This window comes from Rhincodon typus, chromosome 1 (genome assembly GCF_021869965.1).
Source record: "Rhincodon typus isolate 14 chromosome 1, sRhiTyp1.1, whole genome shotgun sequence".
NCBI lineage: Eukaryota > Metazoa > Chordata > Chondrichthyes > Orectolobiformes > Rhincodontidae > Rhincodon > Rhincodon typus.
The window spans coordinates 148,325,411-148,350,093 of record NC_063332.1 but is presented as its reverse complement, the minus strand read 5'-3'; the positions used below and the strand labels follow the sequence as shown (position 1 = coordinate 148,350,093).

Here is a 24,683-nt window from a genome sequence, read left to right as displayed (position 1 = left end):
TAATCTTGTCATTGTGCAGTTTTGAATTCCAGCCTGATGGAAGACAACAGTCAGCACTTCTCTTCCAGTGGCTCCCACCCTCAGCCTGACTGTGTCAGTGACATACCCCACCCTCATTCACATCTCCTTCCTGGTGGGCCATCCCATTAGCCTTGTGGAATTCAAACTTGCACAAGATCTCCATCCAGTCTGCCTACATTCATGTTCATCTACCTACCCTTCCCACCCCAACCTTTGCACGAGGTGAACATGCCTCGTGTTGTCATTCAGTCCCCTCCCCTGAATGTAAGTGTGTTAATGACCATAGGCTGCACTTTTCCCTCATTAAATCCTTTCCAGCCATTCTATACAGTATCACACCTTTTTAAATTCCATTGAGCTCTTGCCGAGTCCCTGCCTTGTCTAATCCCAAAGACCACATTACTAAAGCTCAGTGCCTCAGCTGTGGCCGCACTTGCACCCCACCCCTCTGGACAAATATGACAGATACACTCTGGCCCCTCCACCAACATAATCAGATGGCTCAGGCAAGATATGTCCAGATCACTGACTGGTGCCTATGCATCTTCTTAACTGTATCAAAACCCTACACCTCAGACTTGCTGCTTCAGAGCCAGGACTACAATGGCCCACTGACTGGACTGCAAAGGCACAGGCTTCCTGACATAGACCTCTACAACTGGACTCCTGATCATAACCAGTCTGCTGGACAAACAGAGGAAGCTGCCTTTGACTCAGTGTACAGAGACCTCCAGACTAACATGTATCTCGATGGACTTCATTGAGGACAACTCCCCTTACAGGTGGATGCATGGCTGCCTGCTTGGTGCACAAGCAGTGTGTTAGCTACATAAGCTGAAGCATGGAATAGGTGTGAGATTGATGCAGCACACTGCCTTATAGCAAGAAGTACACTCCTTTGTCAGAGGACTGCTTAGCACAAAGACAAGCTGCCTATTTTTCACTGTACTCATTGGCATTGCATGGCAATGCAAGGCAAGGCAGGGAGGCTGTGAGCAAGTGGGAAGACACCAACAGAGTAAATCTGGTCCTGTCTGCAAGTTGGTGCCTGTACCTGTGTGTAAATTGGATATACCCCAATGCAAATTACTGGTGCACCCTGAAATTCAAGTCTGTATTTTCAGAGCACACTGCCAGTGCATTGTTGAAGTGCCAGCACGGTCACAATGAAAGTTGTTGGATGCCAATGTCCATGGAGAAGGAGTGAGTGTGGCTAGTGCTCGTGTATTGTACCCTGGGCTGTGGTTTGTTCACAGCCAACATGGAGGTGGTTTGGAGCAAGTTGGATTCACCAGATATATGTTTTGGTTTCCTCGTCAAGTTTTTCCAATGTCTTGCTTGTTTGATGATTTTGATAAGATGTGAATATGAATATTTACGAGTTAAGGCATTAAAAAGGCATTTAATGATCAATAATGAGCATCAATTTGCACTTCTCAACTATCTAGCATGAATCTTGCCAGGCTACTTGTGACAAGTATAAAAGATGGAACGAGATCATCTCAATTTTGAGATTGGCCTTGCCACATTTGCAGCCTGATTCCATCACACATCTTACTATTGCCCACGTCACTCAGACCCTAAAAGATTCTGCCCATTGACTTGCTGGGACTGGAGGGTTTGAGTTATAAGGAGAGGCTGGATAGGCTGGGACTTTTTGCATTGAAGCATCAGAGGTTGAAGGGTGACCTTAGAGAGGTTTATAAAGCACAGGGGCCATAGGTAAAGTGACCAGCAAGAGTCTTTTCCCTTAGGTGGGGGAGTTCAAAACTAGGAGAAAGGAGAAAGATTTAAAACGGACCTGATGGCCAATGTTTTCACAGAGAGTATTTTGTTTGTGGAATGAACTGATAGTGGAAGTGATAGATGCAGATATAATTACAACACTTGAAAATCATTTGGACAGGTACATGAATAGGAAAAGTTTAGAGGGATATGGGCCAAATACAGGCAAGTGATATTAATTTAGTTTGGGAAACTTGGTCGGCGTGGACAAGTTAGACAGAAGGTTCTGTTTTCGTGTATGGCTTCATGACTCTACAACTTTACAAACAAACCTAATATGTTACTCTCCCCAATAGCTTGTGTCCTAATGAGCTCTTGTATGGAAGTTTATTGAATGCTTTTTATAAATCCAGATATGCTACATGTAGCAGTTCTGCCTTATCCATCTTAATGGTTTCAACTTCAAAAAATTCTGATAGATTTGTCAACTACAGAGGCAGATGTTTTTGGAGATGTGTGTGGGGTTGAGCAAATTGGGACAGTTCTGGAAAATGAAGTCACATTGAGACTCCAAACGTGATCCTACCCTCTTCAATCTTTTGCCAAGCGATATTAAAGACGAGCAGGTAACACTTGGATCTGGAAGTTGTGTAATCAAGAGCTTGCTGAGGTTAAGTAATCAACTATGACCTACTTTAATCCTGAGGAGTGAATTTCACAGCCCATGGAACATGTTTCCTGACCTGTCAACAACTAGGTAGAATCACTGAGCTGACTTTCTAGCAAGAAAATCTTCTTCAGTGAAACTGACAAGCTGTAAAGACTTTGATCAGTTACAATGAAAAGCTCTAGCCACAGCAATTGTTCAAACATTTCTTCTGTCTGAGTGCTTTCACAGCTTGTTAAGTAATTGCCAACCTCTTGGAAGACACTTTAACTGCCTAGCACAGCACTGACCTTCAACTACATACCACTGCTGCCTTCTTTTCAACTGTCTATCTCTACATTGAATAGACATTGCATTGCAGCTGGAAAGAGGCAGCATCCCAAAGATTCTACAGGATTAACTCTCTTGATGTGCACAAGCACCAGTGCCTCAGGTTTTCAGGGCAGGTTGCTACTGACATCTGCGTGGAACAAGACTGGGCAGGGTTGCCAATGGCAGACAAAATGTATGGCACTGAAAGTAATTCTCGCCTTCCCCACTTCCCAACAAATCTAGGTCTTTGCCTCTCACCATGTTACTTTTATCTTCTCTTGATTTCCATACTATTGCTTTATCTGCCTTAATAGTCTCTTCATATTATCTGACCCCTGTTACATTTGGAAGGCAAGAGTTTTCATGACACAAGCAGTTTAGGCACTGATGTGAAAGCAATGCAATGTTATACCCGTTGGATGTTCCATTGATCTTGATGGGTGACCCGGCAGAGGAACAGAGAGAGTGGGCCCACTGAGCCGGATGTTGACCAGGTGTGTAACTATCAAATTCTCTGGAGAGTCCAGGGAAAGAAATCCCAATCAAGACAATGACAGAGGAGTTCTGTACGTCCAGCCATTGTTTCAACAAGCAGGCAATCTGTCACCTCTGTGAGATGTTAAAAAAAAGCCATGAGCGACTTCGTGTAGAGCCTGTACAGTGGTTATAAAGTTGAGATCAAGCTTCACTATCTGTTTAAGGTTGGTGACCGCTGCAATATTGTCTATGATAGCACAAAGGTCTATATCCAACTTGTCAGAAATACCATATTCTGCCAAACATCATTACACAGTAAAGACAGACGCGCACATGATTGTTGATTTCCTGAGAGTATAGGGTGGGGTGTCACCAATAGGAAACAAAGGCCTCTGAAGCAGGCCATGTAGTTGCTGGAGACTGAGGCAAGGAGACAATTACAGCCATCAGTTTCATCTCCTTATCTTGGCACTTCAGCAGCAAAGTGGAAGTAATAAGACCAAAGGTACGTTAGAAATAGGGACAGGAGCAAGCCATTTGGCCCAAAGAGCCTGCTCCGCCATTCAAAAGAATCATAGATATTCCAATATTCCTCATGTCCACTTTCTTGCCTTTTCCCCATAATCCTCGGTTCAGAATCCATCTATCTCAGCGTTAAATACATGCAAGGTAAAGTAGAGTAGGAAGACCAGAAAGTATCTGTGGAATGTTTTTCCAATATGGTACAGGGAAAGGCAGGCAAGATTCAAATTCAATTTAATGCCACAATTTAATCAACACCAGCAAACAAATTAATGCAGCTAAGATTAGGAAACTGTAGTGACTCATTGCAGTTTTTATAAATGCGAAATAAGGTTACAGGTCTTCACAGTGACAACCAAACAATCTTTTGCAAACATATGTACGTCATTGTTTATGAACTGATTCAAATGGTAAGATGGTCAACTGAGCCCAAAATTTCCAAACAGGATCAGAATCCCTCTTTCTGATCTTGATCAAATAAAAAGATTACACACTCACCTTCCTTCAATGTTTCTGGGCAATCTTCCAGTGGACGATTGTGCAGAACTTAGCAAGCACAAGAAACCAGATTCATTTAAGACCACACTGAAAAGTCTTTTGGACATTTAAACAGCCTTTCAATATATGAGCAAATGCTTTTTGTGCGGGAGTGAATGAAGGTACAGATGTGTAAGTAAACATGGTTGAGGATAGCTAGGCTGGTGATATTGAGATGGAGTGGTGGCGAGTTGAAGGTGGAGGGTGAAGTTAGGTGGTGAGTTGGGGGCAGTGAGATAGGGTCTCATGATGCTATTACTCACATACTAAGTTGGGGATGGGGAGAGTCAGGGGTCAAGAGAAGAGTGGAAGTATCACTTAGGTGGTTACTGAGGAATTAGATTATGATTTTTCTGTCTATCATTATCTGTGTTACTTTTCAAGTAAATAATGTGGAACCATCTAATGTACATCTCTGGCCATAAGTATGGTCTTCACCTACCCAAGGACCAGAAGATCAGGACCAATAATTTGTTATGAAGATTTGTTCAAAGTACCTGTTATCTTAAGCAACTCCTTACAGAATTAGTGATTGCCATATCTCACAAAGTTCTATGAACATCTTTTCTCTCCATTTGAGATAACCAGTCATCTCTAACTCAAGTCTCACCAATCTGCAAGCATGGCGTCAGTCTCCATGAACTGCCACAGCCAATATGAGAATGGAGCCCACGTCATAAGCCTCATTCTGTAACACAGCCCAGTCATCTAGCTGACAGAGCAAACGGACCCCATTAAGCAGTAAGGCAATTGGTGAAGGTCCCCCAGAGATCACAGAATCAAGTTGTTACGTAGCTTTAGAGACATTATTTGCAACAAACAGGAGGCAAAACAGGAAGGACTGCCACCAGAGCCAGTATAGGAACATGTACTATCAGCATTAAAATGCACCACAATTATCCAGACAACATTTGAATCCAAATTGGAGATCTTTATAAATGCAGTAATGTAAAGCATAATGAATAACACAATAGAAACAGGGGAACAACAGTAACCAGAAAACAATTGGTAGAACATGTCAAACTGTGCAGAAAATTGTACAAATATGTCTCTAGGCTGAGCTGTGAGTAAGACTGAAAAGGGAGGGAGGGAATGGGATAAATAGATGATGCTGTTGTTTGATAAACTGGGTTGAATGGTTCTCCCTTTTTTTTAAAGCAATCAGGGAAAAACAAAGCAAATCTTGAAGATTCCAAATGTATTCTAAATTGAATTTAGAACTGAATTGGTCATTCCAATGAGCTTGAGCTATTATCTAATATTTTGCTGTCTAATCTTGGCTTCTCTGATCTTGTTTTCTGAAAGAAATTCTATTTTTACTCATTGGTTATTGTCAATGTATCAATTTTATTTTCCCTTTCTCCTAATACTATTACCATTTCTATAGCTGCATTGATACCAGTTGGGGGACTGGCTGCAGCATTGTGCTGTCCTTTACTGCAGTGATAAAGAAAACTCATCATCTTACGTTTGTCATCAAATGGATCACTGATGCCAATAATTTGAATCGGGAACGTATATTTGTCCGGTAGATTCTATAATAACTGACCACAATCCTGCTGGCTTTTCCCCAGTGCACAAGAAGCCAGTGTATCAGTTGTCTATTCCCCATAATGTGGAAGCTTTAAGCTGAAACAAGAATAACCAGGGATGGGGGAGCTTGGAGTACATTTGAAAGCATTTTGGCTATAAGGTATTCCTTGGAAAATGTTTCTCTGTTGAAACTGTTAGGTTCAGAGCTGGCTCCGAGCAGAAGTTCCAGGCTTGTACTGAACATTTATTTTAATTTGCTAATCAGTGGCAGCTTACACTATCATATGGGTTCCATTAAATAAATCGTCTTGGGTACCTAGTCAGACACAATCTCTGTACTGTTTACTTATGTTGTAAAGAAGCAGTCAGCTTCACGTCAAATATTGTTGGTGCTCCTGGGACATCTCGCTTGTGAATGCTGCAAGGGAGTTAATAATTCAGCTGAAAGTTGGGAATCCACCTTCCAATGCTTTCGTTAGTAGAGGCAAGAAATAAAATAGATTGTGCGCTGAACTCAGATCACACTTTATAAGGATACAATCTTTTACATTGTGCTTATTTTCTGAATAAGGTGTTTTTCCAATATTTATGAGCTGAGTGAACTATGTGAGATAAATGTTAAGCTCTTTCATTCCAGAGGTAGAAGTACAGTAGCTGGTCTTTCAGAAATTAACAGAACAACATTACATCAGCGTTTGGCAGCATTCCAATGCACGACACAGCCCCTTGTTTATCTTTAGCTGCGATACCCTAAACAGCCCAAAACTTCTTTCTCCATTCCTGCTGGTGGTCAAAAAGGAGGGGGGAGGGTAGTAAATTTTTCTGGTTGTACGTATTTTTGCAAGCGTGAAGAACTCAATCAAATTCCATTAGAATTTCCATCCTTTCATTCTCCTTGACATAATTACGTCTGTCCAAATCTTGCTTCCTATTACATTTCAGGGGTTTAAAGCTGTAGGAAATAGCTTAAGTGAAATGCGTTATGGAAGTACTGCAATTTGACAGTTAATCCTTGATACAGCTGTTTGTGCTGATGTCATTTTGCTGCAGGGACCACAGCATGAAGCCAAACTTGTGTCACTGAAATTAAGCCAGAATGGGATTAAACTATTGGACTGGAATCCTTCCCTGAAATTATTGAATTTTACTAGGGATTAAAAACTTCCACTTTAAATCTTTCCAGATACTTCTTGTTTCCCCTTCTTTCCAATACATACTGTCTCTTTCCTTGCTTGTCATGTTGTTCTTCGATCACTTCCTTAATCTCTCACATTTCTGTCAGTATCTTTGTGTTTGTGCTCTTCCATTCCACATCTTATAGCAGAAGCATATGCTGATATCTCTTGTTGCCACAGCTATCATGTATTTCAAATGTAACAATATTTATTTTGTATTAGTGTACAATATTATGACAAATCTTCAGTGTACCATTGGTGTCCCAATGCCTTTGCGGGGTTTTGATTTCTGAAAAAGTATATTACACTGTAAAAGATTAATTGAAGCATAATTGAAATTGGGGTTGCTGAGAAAACTGATGAGCTTAATTTCAAGTGTTTTTGTAAGGTGCCTCTCTTACTACTTTGAAACCTCTTGTTCCTAAGCAAGGTTTAGCATGTGTGTTGTCGCTGTCACATACCAGTCACTTTTGGCTGTTGATAAACTGATGTTTATTCAAGATTTTCCACCTGTAATTACCAGTGATCTAATATACTACCATGAATCCCAGTGACCTTGTGAGATATTGTAATAGCGTAATCTGAAAACTTTTTGCTATTATTTCATGCCCTGATTTTACACTGCAAAAATATTCTAGAATTTCCTGCAAAAGTTTGAAAATGCCCAGAGGATATTTGTGAATCTAGCACCTCAGAAACCACCTCTACCCCTTGCCTCAATTAATTTGACTACATCATAGAAATTTAAATTTCAGATCTTTTACTATTTTTATCCTGATGGCCTGCTGAGAATTGCTTAATTTACAGAAATACATAGCTGCTTTATTCAGAAACAGAACAAATAATTTTGAGTATAGGAGTTAGGAAGTCATGTTGAAGTTGGTCAGGACATTGGTGAGGCATCTCAGAGTCATAGAGTCATACAGCATGGAAACAAACCGTTCAGCCCAACCAGTCCTTGCTGATTAAGAAGGATTTATTAGCCTGGAGGGGGTTCAGAGGAGATTTACCAGGATGTTGCTGGGTATGGAAGGTTTGAGTTATAAAGAAAGGCTGGATAGGCTGGGACTTTTTTCACTGGAGCGTAGGAGGTTGAGAGGTGATCTAATAGAAGTTTATAAAATCATGGCTGGTAATAGGTAGGTTAATGATGGATGTCTTTTCCCTAGGATGGGGAATTTCAAGACTGGGGGGCACATTTTTAAGATGGGAGGAGAGAGATTTAAAAAAGATGTGGGGGCAAATTTTTTACACAGAGGATGGTTCGTGTGTGGAATGAACTTCCTGAGGAAGTGGTGGATGCGGGTACAGTTACAACACTGAAAAGACATTTAAAAAAGTACATGAACCGGAAAGGTTTGGAGGGATATGGGCCAGGAGCAGACAGGTGGGACTCGTTTAGTTTTGGGATTATGTTCGGCATGGACTGTTTGGACCATGCTGTGTGACTCCATGTTGATATTAAATTAGATGCCATTATTTCCACACTAAAGGAGTCAGACCTATATTTTATTAATAATTGGCTTCGTGTTTACACAGGTCTGAGAATCCACATGACATGCTAATGCTCATATTATGATATATCTCACCTCATGTCTCAGGCAGACATTGCTGCTGCAAACATGGAACACAGAATGCAGTGTTTGCCACAGTTTACTGTGGGTGAACTTCAGCCTTAAGCCTAATAAATCAAAGTTTGACTCTTAAAATCTCCCTCATTTTGCCACCCATTAGAGTTTTGGTCTTGTACACTCATTTCTATATTCAACAACTTGAAGACAGATATTGAGAGTGGACAGGGTCCTTTTAACATTTCAAATCTTCACCCTGTCACTTGTGTCTAGGGAAAATGTCTGAGAACCTGATATTAACAAGCTTCTCAAACGTCAAATGAAAAATAGATTTGTGATCTACTGCAAACACTGAATTTGCAGAAATGGAATCTATTGCACACAGACTTAACATTCTATTGGTTAATTCAACAGATCAATGTAAAACTGAATACTGCAGCCAAACCTGTTCTTACAACTTAGATTTCAGAACTAAAGCTGTTACCAGTGCTCTTCTGGTTATTCAAATTAATCACAGAATTATAACCATGGGTTTTTGTTTGTTTCTGATAGAAGATGCTTGATGGACAGAAGAATCAGGATCAAAACAGAAATTGCTGGATAAACTCAGCAGGTCTGGCAGCACCTGGATAAAGTGACAGCTCAGAACAGTTCTGAAGAAGAGTCACTGGACTCAAAACGTTAATTCTGTTTTGTCTCTACCGATGCTGCTAAACTCATTGAATTTGTCCAGCAATTTCTGCTTTTGTTTCCGATCTACCAAATTTGCAGTTCTCAGTTTACTTTAGAGGAATCGGGATGCATGCCCAATAACTTCTGTGAAATGCCTAAAATGTTTTCATGATTAGGCCTTGTTTACATTTTATTGTTGATTTGCTAGCTCTTTATAGCATTGATGGCAGGAAAGATATCCCAAAGGTTTCAGCCATATGTAAAGCAATCTTACATTCAAAGACGCTGTTCTCACAGATTGATGAAGAGAATGTTGATTTCCAGAGCTCTCAGCCTTACTGCCGCCCCTACAGCATGCAACTGGACTCATATCAGAGTTAGGAAGCAAGTTCTGTACTCTTCTGATGACAAGCTAGCAAACACAAAGTTTGTGGAGATCAGTGTTTGCAGCATGATACCTAGGACCTGGCTGGACTGGAGAAAGAATTTCAATGATTTGAAGAAGAGAGTCAATAAAACCTGGCAAACCACACCTTTGTCTCAGGCTCCCAGAAGTGTGAAGTAATCACATTTTCAGAAACAGACATTGGAGCTGATGTTATTTTTACAGATTTTGCCATGAACTGTAAAATATCTACAGCGAGTGATGAGGGATCCTGGATGCTTTATACATATACATAACAATAGTTCCTAACTCTTTCCAAATAATTCCTCTTTCTTTAAAAAAGGCCTCTATGTATCAATATATATGAATCATTAACATACTAATCATTAACTCTTTTGCATTATGCATAACCTCAAGACAACTAATAATCAACTTTCATAATTAAGCTGATATCTTCAGAGTCTTTATGGCTTATTATTTTCTCAAAACCATTATTAACTACATTACCAAAGTGGTAAAATATGTTGCTTCTTCCTCTGAATTAAAGCAGTGCTTTGCTTTTGGCTCTAAAGAAGGGTCACTGGACTTGCAATGTTAACTCTGCTTTCTCTCCACGGATGCCGCTGGACCTGCTGAGTTTTCCAGCAATTTTTGTTTTCGTTTCTGATTCCTAGCATCTGCAGTCTTTCAGTTTTACGTTGCTATTGATAATCAGCCTGGCAGTATTTCCCAAGTTCTGATTTGCAGATCTGCAGATTATGTTTCTTTTGTAATGTCTACATGTGCTTGGCTTCCACCATTTTTCAGCTCTCTGATGTGCCATTCTGCTTGGCATTTTGCCTTCTTTATTTCCTCCTCTTTGAATTATCCTAAAAATCTCAGTTTGTATTGGTCGCCAGCACATAATTGTTGGACTGTGTTATGATACTAAGTTGCATCAACAGTTCACTAGTTTACTGTTTGAACCTAACTCTGTCACAATGTGCTGTTGATGTTTTGATTTTAAGTTTAGGATCTCCCTCTTGGATGCCTTTTCTGTTGACTGTGCAGCTTGTAATTTTTCTTCTTTAGTTCATTTATAGCACTGGCACATAACATTATGCTCAGTCTTCAGGATTTCCAGGACAGTAACTGCGTTCTCCATTTTTAACTTTTCATTTTGGTGTGCTGAGAGTTTCTGGACTCTTCTTCTTTAGCTGCCTGCTTATTTTGAATCACCTCTATTTCTTTCTGTCAAGAAATCTTTGTGTCATACAAACACATCAATTATCCAACCTGCTCCACCATTTTAAAAGATCATGGCTTCTCTGATTGTGGTTCAAATTCTCCATTCCTACCTATGCCTGAAAACCTTTGACTCCCTTGTTAGTCAAGTGCATTGAGAATTTTAATACCTGACTGTAAACCATGAATTTGATTGCACATGTTACCAGTCACAATGATGGAACTTAATAGTAACAGAATGTATCTGTAGTCTTCGTAACTTTGACAATTACTCTTTTTTGCAACAAGAACAGAAATCATTCAAGAAAATCAACAGATCTGGCAGCATTTATGGGAAAAAAAACAGAGTTAACAATCACAGTAACAAAAGTTGTTTGAAAACAGTTAGCGTTGTTGCCAGACCTGCTGAGTTTCTCTAGCGATTTCTGTTTTTGTATTTGGACAAGATCTTTCTTGTTTCTGATTTGAGGATGATTTTACAATCCTTCAGTCTTCACTGATGCTTCTTCCAACTCATACCTTACTGACTTCAGCTGTATTGTCTTACACCTGTACCACCCTTTAAAACAACCATCTGTTTTGGTGATTCAGACTCAGACTTGGAAAAATTCTTGCATCTAGTGATGCATGAGGCAGACGAAACATATCTCTCACTTGCTTTTCAGGATGCAAGTGTGGGTGACACAATGGCTCAGTGGTTAGCACTGCTGTCTCACGGTGCCAGGGACTCACGCTCAATTCCAGCCTTGGGCGACTGTCTGTGTGGAGTTTGCACGTTCTCCCTGTGTCTGCGTGGGTTCCCTTGGGGTGCTCCAGTTTCCTCCCACTGTCTAAAGATGTGCAGTTTAGATGTATTGATTGTGCTAATTTGCTCATATTGTCCAGGTGGATTAAGCCATGGGAAATGCAGGGATGGAGGTGGTTCTGGTTGAGATGCTCTTTTGCGGCGAAGCATCGACTCAATGGGCCAAATGGCCGACTTCCACATAGTAGGGATTCTAGGTCACAAACTTGAATCAAGAAGCTTCAACAGTGCAACTCCTCATCAAACAGGACTGACCAAGAGTTTTTTGTACTTTTACACTCTGCTGTAGATGTATTGGAAAGAACTGCAGGTTAATAAATGACCTAACTTTCCCTGGTATTAATGGATGAGGTGGATAAATTAAGGGAGTTGGCAGATGGAGTTCAATATGGAATACTATGCAGCTATCTGTTTTGGATCTAAGAATAATAAATCAGATATTTTCTAAATGGCAAGAGGCCAGGGATTGTGGAGGAGAAATGGATTTGAATGTACATGTGAAAAGTTAATGGATTGGTAAAAAAGGGTAATCAAAAATCTGAAAAGGAATACAAAGTGTAATTTTTTTAAAAAAAAGATTCATTCATGGAATGAGGGTGTTGCTGGCTAGGTCAGCATTTATAATTGCCCAGAGGGCAGTTAAGCATCAACACGTTGCTGTGGGTCTAGAGTCACATATCAGCAAGACCAGGTAAGGATGGCAGCTTCCTTCCCTAAAGGACATTAATGAGCCAAATGGAATTTTCTTACAATGGCAGATTAATTCCAGATTATTATTGAATTCAAATTCCACTATCTGCCATGGTGGGATTTGAGCACAGGTTCCCAGACCATTACCCAGGTCTCTGGTTTAACAGTCCAGTGATAATACCACTAGGCCATCACCTTCCCTAATGGAAGGGAAAAATATTTTCTGTTTACGCATGTCCTTTGGATCCTACTTGTAAAGACTTTTCTCCCCCTTGTATTTTTAATTGGACACTGAAATGAGAAAAGAGCTATTTTTAAATCATGGGTTCCTTGAGGATTGCTTCACGTGTTAAAAACATATCACCTGACACCCATTATGAACCAATGGTTCAAGTGTGGTTGCAGATGAGCTGGATGCAAGAGGTTGAATATAAATAGAGATTTGATTATACAAGTTGGTTGGTCCGTCGACAAGTGGCAAGATTTTTGTGTTCTGCCTGTCAACAAGTATGTGACTGGCTCTCAGGTGGATGAACATCTTGGAGCTATGAACATGACAGGGAGAAGCCTTTAGATCTCCAACAGCTCAGCAGTTCTCTTTGTAGTAAAAGCAACTTTAAGCCTGGAGAAAAGTCGCTTGTTTGTCCTCCAGCAGTTGTTGTATGCTGTAATAATTAGACCCCTCTACAGGTACGTACCGGTCCCCTTTGCTTTCAGCAATCCGGTGAAAGCCTCTGGAGAAGGAAGAGTGAAAAGCAAAGTTCTGACCAACTCAACAATCATCTCAAAAAATCTTATGAATAGTGACCACTGAACTGCCTTCCTAATTTTACCTCCATCCATAACACTCACAGCCTTCTGTTTTGTATGTGTAAAGGGGATTTTTTTATAAAGGGATTAGAGTTTTAATTAGTAGAGTTGTATGTTGACAGTTCATAATTGTTTACCTGTAGCTAAAATCTAATTACTTGTAATAAATAGTAATTGTTGTTAAGCACAGAAATCTGATCCAAGCTTTCTGTCAAATTAGTTCCAAAGAGGATGCAAATTGGGTAATTCTGTGTACTTTTCAAAATCATTAACTTTTATGATATCTCTGGAAATAGAGGTGCTTGATTTCCAATGTACGACCCCATCGAGGTTTGACACACTTTTTTGCTGAACTGTAGCTCATCCCATGTATTTCTAATATTACAGGGGAAATGGGATTAATCAGTAACATACTGAGATTGGCAAAACAAAAACTAAGACATTTGTTCATCAAGTTTATCCCACTCAATTACGATACACCTTGACCTCACAAAAAAAACCCAAGCCACTGAGGGAAAGAAAATCTGTTAAATTCCTATCAGATCCCCTTGGGAGATACAATTTTGAGCATGTGACCACTGTAGCTCAGATACAGTGCCTACCTTATGGATGACATAATAACATGTTAGCCAACAACAGGTTCAGTTCTGACTTGAAGAAATCACTGAAATTGATATTTGTTTCATAGCTGCTGGTCTGTTTCATGGGTCCACTATACTCTGGAAAAAGGACCATCTCAAAACAGTTAAATCAGTTCCGTCTTACATAAATTAAGACTAATATCCGATTTTCCCTCACTACTACCTAACTAGCAAACTAAAAATATTAGAAGGTTAGACAAAATTTTCGACATAGAATATTGCTTCTTTAACAGAATCTTAGCTTGCATGTGTATCTTTTACTGACAGTACAAAATTCTAATGTAGTTTATAATACAGTTTGACCTGCAAAAGCCAAAAGACAAAAGTTGAAAGTTATTATGGTTAAAACTGAGCAATTATAACAGTGGTAATCCAATATCATTGTTATTTAGCACTGCAGACTGGGGAACTAATCTTGTTGCAAATAGGTGGGCGAAATATGAGTCAGCAATGGTCTGCAGTATTACAGTCGATCCACACTAATATGAAGAGTAAAAAAAAACTAACCTGGTGCCTGCCAATCACAGTGGACCCAGAAAACTAAGCATACTGCGAGGGTTCTTGAGACTCGACAAAGGTAGAGCCAGCACAGAATTAGAAACGCATTGGGAAATCACTCCTTAATTAAAATTGCTTTTTCATACTCCTGCTTACAGACACTCTTTGCTGCTTTAATTCTGTTTAGCAGCTTCAGGTAAACATTATGTGCATTGCAATTTCAAAACACAAATAAGTGGTTTGTTCTTTAATCAACCATGCTGTAATATACTTGGTGTTCAGAAAGCTCTCTGAGCAGCTGGAGTAAGAAGTATCACTATTGTTTTCAGAATCCAGAGCCATGGCAGTTAAAGATGCCAACAGTAACTGCCACATTTCAAATTCAACTCCTGTGAAAACTGTTCATCTGTCACATGCCAGGACATTAGCCTCAAACCAATAGCAGCAGCCTCATAAACTGAATTGTGACTTATCCAAAGAATGGTTCTATTTTACTGGTGATTACTCAAACTGAACAGTGTGTACTTCTTCTGGTAAACAGCTTGGGAAAAACTCAAGCATTTTGCTCATATTTTTCAATCAACAGCACATAACTACTAAGACCAATGCCTAGACAATAGTGCCAATGATGCACATCACAGCAAAAAGGCCAAGAGAGATTATTCATTAGTTTAGAAGAATGAGAGGTGGTCTTACTGAAACACATAACGTTTTGAGGTGACTTGACAGGGTAGATTCCAAATTATTCTTAAGAATAAAGGGTCTTACTTTTAAAATGGAGATGAGGAAAATTTTTGTTTCAGTGAATGGTTAGTCTATGTCGCTCTCCACCACAGAAAAGAATGAAGGGTGATTAACTGAGTCAAGGCTGAGTTGGATAGATATTTAACAGGGAAGGGTGTCAAGAGTTTTTGGGGGATTGACTGGGAAGTCTTCTTCTTAGCTGTCTCCTGTGATCAAAGATGACCTTTTATTTACTCTGATGTGGAGGGTCGAGACATGGCCTAAACAGTCCAATACTGAATCTGAAAGCCCGTGGAGCAGGTTTGGCGAAGCCGGTGTGTCAGATGTTTGGGTTTTCACATGCTCCATCTGCTGTGCATTCTTGGTCTCCAACTGGGATTGTTAGAAATACAGTAAACTTTTTATTATCCAGCACCTATAGTACCAGGAAGGTGCCGATCAATCCAATATTCCTGATTATCAAGAAGTCCACATAATCAATGTAAAAACACACACTAATTAGTAGAAACATAATGCAGGAAGTATATACATCACTGTTGTTCTTTATGTACAGCATAAATCACTTAAACAACTATGCAATGTTGCCTTAAATAAAACTTACTGCAGAGAGTCTTCTCACTCACACCCTCAACTGACTACTCAGACATAGCAGTAGATCATGATATACAAGGAGAAATTAACTCAGTTTGAATCAACTGTTGATATTTTGTGTGGACATTCAATTGAACAACAACAAATTTAAAAAATATATATAATATTTGGACAGAATAATACAATAAATTGTGCGGTATCTGATATACAGAACTTTTGCCAGTTTATCAAGAGTGCTGGTTCGTAAGGTGCTGGCTAAAACAAAGTTTGCTGCACTACATAAATTAGACTGTGGAGAAGAGCTGAGATAACTATCAGACCAGCCATGGTCTATTTCAATGGCAGAGCAAGCTCAATGGCTCTAATGACCTACCCCCGCTGATAAATGTTCTGATGTAGAGGCAGATCACCCTGAATATATTTTCATTAACAACAAACAACGAGTTTGACATCTGCTTAGATGTAGATGCTCTCACAGAGAGGAACATCTGTCAATATCATGGGAGACAAAATGTCCAAAAACTTCAGGTTTGCCTCATTCTTTGCAAACCAAGAAATAATAAAATCTTCTCTTACAATAGTGACAAACAACTATAATTCTCCAGACATTTGTATCACCATTCTTGTTCAAAGTTTAAAATGAATGCTGCATTCCATATTATAACGGAGAATGTGACATGTATATCTATTTCAATACAACAGCAGATTTGCACATATTGTGGTCATACACATGATTTCTACACTTATAAACAATATTCCTCAATTGTATATTGACTGTATCACTGGTGTTTCTTATATGAGCTGCATATGAATACCACTTGCACACCAATGGTGATAAACAACATATCATGCCAGAAAGTAAACAGAGGAATTTCATTGCTTGCCTGACCCTGATTTACTGACAAAATTGACTTGGAGCCTATCGCTTGGCTCTCACATGTACAAGAATGAGGGCCACATTAGAATCTGTTGATAATTCATCAAAAACAAGCCATAGAAAGACAAAGCTATTCAACACTGATAATTGATAATATAGTAGAAAAATTAAACAATTTCTAAACTTGATATCAGTGTAGGTTACAATCAAACTGAGCTTTCAGAATAGTCCTAATGTCTTACAGTTTTCTGTATGTCCTATTTTATCATATTGCTTACACATGAAGACTGGATAACTTGTACTGGGATACCAATGACATAGTTACAAAGCCTGACAACACCCAACTTCAATGGTGATTGTTAATTCTTTAGTTCAACTTTTGCAAAGAAGATGCAGAGCTATAACTGATGATACTCTCTGGGATAAAGTTCAATATGCAGAGCTTTGAAATTGATGCAACCTTTGGATTTATTTGAGTTGGATCCAGAAGAATATTTAAATGCAATTATGCCAGTTCATGTATTTCTGGCATGAACATTGATGTCTATCTTAAGTGTTAATAACACTGATGGTGGTTAAGTTCCTCACTAGCCTGCCAAAATGGAATGTGATACATCACAATAAACCTTCATGGGAGCTTGAAGTAGGAACAAGTAATACTTTCTGGGATACTTTTAATTATCCATCAGCATTTACCTTGGAAGAGATGTGCTGGCCTTAAATAAAATTCAGCAATGATTCACGATAATAATGGGAGATGAAAGTACTGAGTTTAAATCAGAGGATGGATACACAGTTTTATTCCCTAGTTTCGCAGAAGTTAAAGAAGTCAAAGTTGTTTTACGCACTTAAAATACTAAAGCAAATTAACTGTATTTTTAAAAATTTATTCATGGGATGAGGGTGTTGCTGTCTAGATCTGCATTTATTTCCGATACTTAATTGCCGAGGGCATTTAACAGTTAACCACATTGCTGTGGGTCTGGAGTCACATATAGGACAGACTGGGTTTTCCTTCCCTAAAGGACATTAGTGAACCAGGTTGGTTTTGCCGACAATTGACAACGGACTTGTGGTCATCATTAGACACTTAATACCAGATTTTTTTTAGATTGAATTCAAATTTTACCATCCGCCATGGTGAGATATGAGCCCGGTCCCCAGAGCATTACTTGGATCTTTGGATTAACACTCCAATGAAAGTACCACAAGGCCATCACCTCCCCTGGCATGTCTGTTGTAGACTGTCTACAGCAGAAACCTCAAGACGTTGGACTAGTACCACCAACACTACCCATGAAAGATCCTGCAAATCCATTTGGAAGAAAGATGCACCAACACCAGCATCGTCAACCGGGCCAACATCGAGGCACTAACCAGCCTTGATCTGATACGATGGCCTGGGCACGTTGTTTGCATCACTGACACAAGACTCCCCAAGCCGGTGCTCTACTTCCAACTTCGAAACAACGGGCCAGCTCCAGGTGAACAGAGGAAGCGCCTCAGTGATATCTTCAAGGCCTCACTGGCAAAGTGCAGCATTCCCACAGACGCCTGGGAATCACTAGCTGAGGATTATCCAAACTGTAGGAAGAACATCCATGAAAGTGTCGAGCACCTCGAGACAAGAAAATACAGACTACAGGTGAAAACAGCATAAGGAGCATATTGGAAAGCCAACACCCCACTCATCCTCTCCTGTGAGCACCTTCTACCCCAAGTGTAATGGTGTCTGTTGTAATTGCATCAGTCTGAGCCACCTACGAGTCACCCAGAGAGTGGAAGAGAGCCATCCTCATCTGCGAGGGATGGTGGACAGATGGATGGATATCAAAAAATCCAGAACAAGGAGAGATAATGTTAGAATTTGAACTAAACTGATTAAAATTGATCTTGAAAAATCTTCACACTCAATATTTAGTAAATAAGGAATCCATTGCCTTAGAAGCTCATGAATGTAAAGAGAAATGAAGAATTTAAAATGGAGATTGACACTTAGTCGGAATGATAGGGCATTAAACGATACCAAGGAAAGGCAGGAATTTAGTATTAGGAGGAAAACTAAACAATGGGCAGGATCAATTGTTTTAATAGTCTTCTGTTTCTATAATATTTCCATCTCTTGGTACAAACAGTAAGGTGGGACAAAAGTCCCCATCAGTTTATGGAAGTACCCAGGACTAAAACCCTCTGAGGACTGAAGTTGTGGAAATTACATTGGTTTAAATTCATTGAATGTTTGCGACTCAAGAAACTATGGGCTGCAACTGAACCAGGAACAGGCTGACTGGGACAGGCTGTATAATATGCAAGCCTGGGCCAAATGTCTGGAACAGGGCTTAGTTTGTAGAAACTAAAGGAAGACCGCCATTCACGCCCCAGTTTAAAAACAATGCAAGCCAGTCTGTAGGAAACAAAAAACTTCAAAAACTTCAGACCCTTTGGAGCCTACAGAGGTACAAAGCCATTCAATTTCCAGTCAGTGCTCAGGCACAAAAGTACTGAACATTCCACACCATTGTGCTACATGCAAACCTGTTTCACCTCAGATGTAAAAATACTCATGCCACTATGCAAAATTGAACGAATACCCATCCACGGGAAATGCTGGACATTCCAAAACCATCAAAACCACTCACCTCAATTGAAACCAATTCATATCTACTCATGTGCTCAGGAAGCCCATTCAGCCCTGAGAGCCGGAACAATAGCTCAAAGATTTGGTAGGAGATAAGGGGGGCCTGCAGTTGGGTATAACTGAAGACCCTGAGCCCAGGAAGGCAGAAAGTGAGTGGAGCAAGAGGAGGAGGAGGAGGAGAAAGAAGAGGAGAAAGAGAGTGATACCAGCCCTGCAATTCCAGCAACGCGCCCCAACTCCAACACAGTTTGTGTGCTCTGCAAGAAAAGTTTGAGAGTCCAAGCGAGAAGTAGGCCCCGCTCACAAAGGAGACAAGCTCTCGCAACCATGAACACCAACAGCTAACCACGAGCCTCCACTCGACGTCCAAAGGCAACCGAAGCCATCCAGAGACACAAGATACCGACCAGGGCAACACCAGCAACATCTACCACCAACAAAAACACCAACCCGCTGGCAAGGACCACCAGAAAAGAAAGAAAGCCCAAGGTACTCACCGGTCTGGTCCCATGTGTCTAACTGCATCAGCAGACATTATTAGACTGACTGTTACCGGTACTTATGGCCCTTCGTAGAATCCCAACTATGGCAAGAGACTAAGGACAATAGCCAGTCAAAATCAGGAAGGGAAGTGGAATAAGACTCCGAGTCAGCAGGCAGGCTGTCTCTCTCTCTCTCTCTCTCTCCCTCCCTCTCTCCCTTATTAGCATAAGTAAAAGCCACCTACTATATTCATTTACCCATTGTATCATGTTTTGGCTGCAAGCTTAACTGGGGGTCAAGTTAAATGGGAGACAGGTCTCAGACAGAGAGAGGCGGGGTTTTGATATTCACTTTCTTGTTTTCTGTAAATATATTCAATTTGCTTGTCTTTCAATAAAATCAGAGTTTCTTTGCCTCTGAAACATCTGCCTCCTGTGTTTTTCCACCACACCACATTACACACATAAGCCCAGTGTCAGAACCAAGGAGCTGGTGAACAATAAACCAGGCAGCACTCCGTACAAAATGTGTGCATCAAGATTTGGCCGAGATTGAAATCAGCATTAATCTCACAAAGAGAAGAGAGTTACATACATCATAAGTAGGACAGCTGATCTCAGTTATATAGTTGGGTGAGTATAAACTTATAGGCAATGAATCAATTCAGAGCCAATTTTTTTTTACAAATGTAACTGTAGTGGTGTGTCCCATAGTTAGAATCTCAGTACATCTTTTATCTCCTTTTTAAAACATTTTAACAAGAAATTTATTCAATGGATAATATGTTAGCAAGTCAGAAAAGGCAACACAGTATCATTGTATGAGCTCTGACTGTATAAAAATTAAACATTTTATTTAAGTCACTTGAAGCATGCTAGGCTGATGGAAGTGTGCTTCCCTTTGCAACCAAATAGCCTAATATTAGTTCAAACGTTGAAGTATCTAATGCTTGCATATAACAAATGTAATAAATATTCTGTTGGATTCTTCAATATCATGTTACACACATCTAGATTCTTACGTTATGGAAGATGACATAAGCATTGCCATGTTATTTAGAGGCATGCTGCTTAAGACAAATCTCACATCATGGTAAACAGTGGTGGCCATTTATTAAAAAGATTACAAAGTCTTAATGGTGGATATTTTAACAAACCTAATTGAAGATCAACTGGAAAACAAACTAGACATCAAAGAATTTACATATTCAACATTATCAGCTTTTATGAGGGCAGAAGATAGAGCTATTTTCTGTCTGAATCAAATCTCAGTCTAGATGAAATCTCTAAAAGTGCAGTTGCAAATAAAAGCAAAGCAAAAAGTCACAGTCCTGCACTGAGGCAGTGCCCACTTATTTCCCTTGCTCCCTGTATCTCTCTTCTTTTTATAAAATGAAGCAAGTACTGCAGTTCTGATTTTCAAATAAAAACAACAGCTCAACATGCCTCATAGCACAGTCACAAAGCTTCCTTAAAAGGAAACACAGGTAGAAAAATGTTTACGTACTGTTTTCTACACCAGAAAGGTTTACTTGTGCACAAAGTTCAACTGGTTCAGCCATTTTCTTTTTCATTGCGATAAGAAAGCCCATGTGACATCATAAATCTCTATTTGGTGTGAACATCACCTAGCAGCTCAAACCTGAAACTGCAAGTCTGGAATTATTGGACAACAAGGACAGAGTTCTTAACCCAGTATTTTTTAAAGGGTCTAAGACCAAAAAAAGGAGCAGCAGCAGTGAAAAATAAAGATGATCAGAAGAAGAAATTACAATGTGAATTGAGAGAACAGCAAATAAAAGTTTAAAAAAATAAACAAACACTGCACTCTACTTCTAAGAAAGATAAATATTCAAAGGGAAAATGGGCAGCATGTATTGAATTATGAACTGGACAACCAGTGATACCTTTACTGAATTATAACATTTCAAAACATTGTATGTAGCTCTATCTTAAAGATAAAGATTAATGATAAAAATTAATGTATTAATGGATAAATGATCATGAGAAGAGAGACCTGAAATCTTGTTTGCCATTGATGAGGAGGGGGCTTTGCAAATTCAGTACATCTTCTTTTTATATGGACAATCACAAAGATCCAGAAAGGATCTGGAATGTACTCAAAGACCAAATCAGGCTAAGAACTAACTTCAGGATTAATAGATACCAACTCATGGCACACATAGCAACCCACACGATTCTGGATTGATTAGTCAGGAGATGCTGCAGCAAAATGCGTGAGAAGAACTCTAAGAGAGGCTCACCTAATTAATAATTGCCTCTAATCCAATTAAAGCCTTTCGGAAAGATCTTCCCTGCAAGAAAATGTAACAAACCATTGATGTATCATTTGTCAATAGATGTCAGTATGAAGCCATAGTGGCAGGGCAACAGCAATAACATGCTTTAGGTGCAGCCAACATGACTAACAAACAGCCAACGGCACCAAAACAACAAGATTTGTAACAGATGCAGTTTCTCACACATAGCCAAAAACTGGCCAGCTTTTTGTGTTATCTGTAGAGCACGTGGCTCCAAGGCATGTTTAAGCACATGTGCAGGAAATCTGATATCAAAAGCCAAGCCAGATCCTAAAACACAATGCAGGTGACCAACATGACAGCACAACACCATAATGTTGGGAAAGTGAACATGAACAAACACATATGCTCCATGCAGTTTGGAGTCAAACAAGTGAAAGACAAAGATAACAAGGCGTAGAGCTGGATGAACACAGCAGGCCAAGCAGCATCAGAGAAGCAGGAAAGCTGACATTTCGGGTCGAGACCCTTCTTCAGAAATGGGGGAGGGAAAGGGGATTCTGAAATAAATAGGGAGAGAGGGGGAGGCGGATAGAAGATGGATAAAGGGGAGGGTAGGTGGAGAGGAGACAGACAGGTCAAAGAGGCGGGGATGGAGTCAGTAAAGGTGAGTGTAGGTGGGTGTTAGGGAGGGGATAGGTCGGTCCAGGGAGGACGGACAGGTCAAGGAGGCGGGATGAGGTTAGTAGGTAGGAGTGGGGGTGGGGCTTGAGGTGGGAGGAATGGTTAGGGAGGCGGGGACTAGCTGGGCTGGTTTTGGGATGCAGTCAGGGGAGAGGAGAAATAGAAGCTTGTGAAGTCCACATTGATACCCTTGGGCTGCAGGGTTCCCAAGCGAAATAGGAGATGCTGTTCCTGCAGCTTTCGGGTGGCGTCATTGTGGCAATGCAGGAGACCCAGGATGGACATGCCGTCCAAGGAGTGGGAGGGGGAGTTGAAATGGTTCGCAACTGGGAGGTGTAGTTGTTTGTTGCGAACTGAGCGTAGGTGTTCCGCAAAGCGGTCCCCGAGCCTCCACTTGGTTTCCCTGATGTAGAGGAGGCCACAACGGGAACAGTGGATACAGTATACCACATTAGCAGATGTGCAGGTGAACATCTGTTTGATGTGGAAGGTCTTCTTAGGGCCTGGGATAGGGGTGAGGGGGGAGGTATAGGGGCAGGTGTAGCACTTGCTTTGGTTGCAGGGTAAAGTGCCGGGGGTGGTGGGGCTGGAGGGGAGTGTGGAGCCGACAAGGGAGTCACGGAGAGAGTGGTCCCTCCAGAAAGAGGATAAGGGTGGGGAGGGAAAAATGTCTTTGGTAGTGGGGTCAGATTGCAGATGGCGGAAATGTCGGAGGATGATGCGTTGGATTAGGAGGTTGGTGGGGTGTTACATGAGGACGAGGAGAATTCTGTTTTGGTTGTTATTGCGGGTAGGGGGTGTGAGGGATGAGGTGCGGAAAATGCGGGAGATACGGTCGAGGGCATATTCGACCACTGTGGAGGGGAAGTTGCGGTCCTTGAAAAAAGAGGACATCTGGGATGTCCGGGAGTGGAATGCCTCATCTCGGGAGCAGATGCGGCTGAGGCGAAGGAATTGGGAATAGGGGATGGCCTTTTTGCAGGAAGGTGGGTGAGAGGAGGTGTACTCTAGGTAGTTGTGGGAGTCGGTAGGTTTGAAATGGATATCGGTTTCCAGGTGGATGCCAGAGATGGAGACAGAGAGGTCCAGGAAGGAGAGAGAGATATCAGAGATGGTCCAGGTGAACTTAAGGTTGGGGTGGAAGGTGTTGGTGAAGTGGATGAACTGTTTGATCTCCTCGTGGGAGCACGAGGCGGCACCGATACAGTCTTCAATGTAACGGAGGAAGAGGTGGGGTATAGGGCCAGTGTACCTCTGGAAGACGGATTGTTCCATGTATCCTACAAAGAGGCAGGCATAGCTTGGGCCCATGCGGGTACCCATGGCCACCCTCTTTGTCTGTAGGAAGTGGGAGGAATTGAAAAAGAAGTTATTGAGGGTGAGTACGAGTACGGCTAAGCGGATGAGGGTGTCAGTGGAGGGGGACTGGTCGGGCCTGCGGGACAGGAAGAAGCGGAGAGCCTTTAGGCCATCTGCATGGGGAATGCAGGTGTATAGGGACTGGACATCCATAGTAAAGATGAGATGTTGGGGACCGGGGAATTGGAAGCTCTGGAGGAGGTGGAGAGTTTGGGTGGTGTCACAGACATACGTAGGGGGTTCCTGGACCAAGGGGGAGAAAATGGAGTCGAGATAGGTGGAGATAAGTTCGGTGCTGCAGGAGCAGGCGGAGACAATGGGTCGACCAGGGCAGTCAAGTTTGTGGAATTTGGGAAGGAGATAGAAGCTGGCGGTGCGGGGTTGGGGAACAATGAAGTTGGAGGCTATGGGTGGGAGGTCACCTGAGGTGATGAGGTTGTGGATGGTTTGGGAGATGATGGTTTGGTGCTCGGGGGTGAGGTCATGATCAAGGGGACGATAGGAGGAGTGAAAGACAAATTTTACAAGATGATCAGGCTTTCCATATTGTTAACCTCACACACCACGTCAATAATATAAACTGATCCAAAGCTTTTATAACAATTTACATTACATTCCCTGTCAAGGCATGATGACATATATGAAAAGCTAAAAGAGACACAGGACCTTGTGTCAACATATCACCAAACTCAAAGATTTGCACGTCAACAAGTGGCACTCCATGTTACAGCCTACAAGACAGTGGCTCACATTATATAACATATCATTAATTTCATGCATCG

At 40.9% G+C, this 24,683-nt stretch overlaps 1 long non-coding RNA gene across 2 annotated transcripts in view; it reads right to left on the bottom strand.

Annotated features, from left to right (window-relative positions):
* The window catches only part of LOC125484265, a 69,785-nt gene extending 48,545 nt beyond the window's left edge, over positions 1 to 21,240 (bottom strand). For both annotated transcript variants that reach the window (XR_007263103.1, XR_007263106.1), the window contains exon 1: positions 21,105 to 21,240. This is a non-coding gene — a long non-coding RNA (uncharacterized LOC125484265). The remainder of the gene's footprint in view (positions 1 to 21,104) is intronic.
* Positions 21,241 to 24,683: the final 3,443 nt, after the last annotated feature.